This window comes from Sceloporus undulatus, chromosome 9 (assembly GCF_019175285.1).
Source record: "Sceloporus undulatus isolate JIND9_A2432 ecotype Alabama chromosome 9, SceUnd_v1.1, whole genome shotgun sequence".
Lineage (NCBI taxonomy): Eukaryota > Metazoa > Chordata > Lepidosauria > Squamata > Phrynosomatidae > Sceloporus > Sceloporus undulatus.
The window spans coordinates 17,447,229-17,447,883 of NC_056530.1; the positions used below are offsets into that span (position 1 = coordinate 17,447,229).

Sequence of the window (655 nt, forward strand, 5' to 3'; positions counted from 1 at the left end):
AGAGTGGCAGCTTTTAATTAAGCCAAGACTACAGAGTGGCAGCTTTTAATTAAGCCAAGACTACAGAGTGGCAGCTTTTAATTAAGCCAAGACTACAGAGTGGCAGCTTTAATTAAGCCAAGACTACAGAGTTGCAGCTTTAATTAAGCTAAGACTATAGAGTGGCAGCTTTAATTAAGCCAAAAGACCACAGAGTTGCAGTTTAGATTCAGCCAAAAGGGGGAAAGACCATAGAGTTGTAGCTTAAAACGAGCGCTGCTCCTTTAAGAACGGGTGTCTGACGTCATCACTGTCGTCATCAGCCCTCCCTGACCTCCTATAATAACAATAGTCCCTCATGATTGGCGCTTCCCTCCGCCCCGGAAGTAGTCCAGGAACTCCTTCCGGGTCGGTTTGAAAAAGGCCTTGGCTGGGAGTAGAGAGCGTCGGGCGCCTGTGGTTTCTCTCCGGAGGGTCGGTGGGTGAAGGGCTACGGAGGGCGGCCGGGGAAGGAAGCTGTTCTGAGGGAGAGAGGCAACAAAGGGGGGACTCTTTGTCTCTCTGTCTGTCCTTTTCCAAAGCGCCGACTAGATTCGCACCGGGGACCCTCGTGGGCGAGAAGCGCCGGGACCTGTCTAGGACTCTCCATTGCAACTCTGTGGTCAATATCTGCCAG

The 655-nt window shown here is 51.5% G+C and overlaps 1 protein-coding gene across 1 annotated transcript in view; it reads left to right on the forward strand.

Moving 5' to 3' along the window:
• Nucleotides 1-317: 317 nt before the first annotated feature.
• Nucleotides 318-655, forward strand: part of LOC121916069 (SCAN domain-containing protein 1-like) — a 5,540-nt gene continuing 5,202 nt past the window's right edge. Inside the window, exon 1 of the mRNA XM_042440816.1 lies at nucleotides 318-457. The gene's annotated coding sequence lies outside the window, so the exon portion shown is untranslated. The remainder of the gene's footprint in view (nucleotides 458-655) is intronic.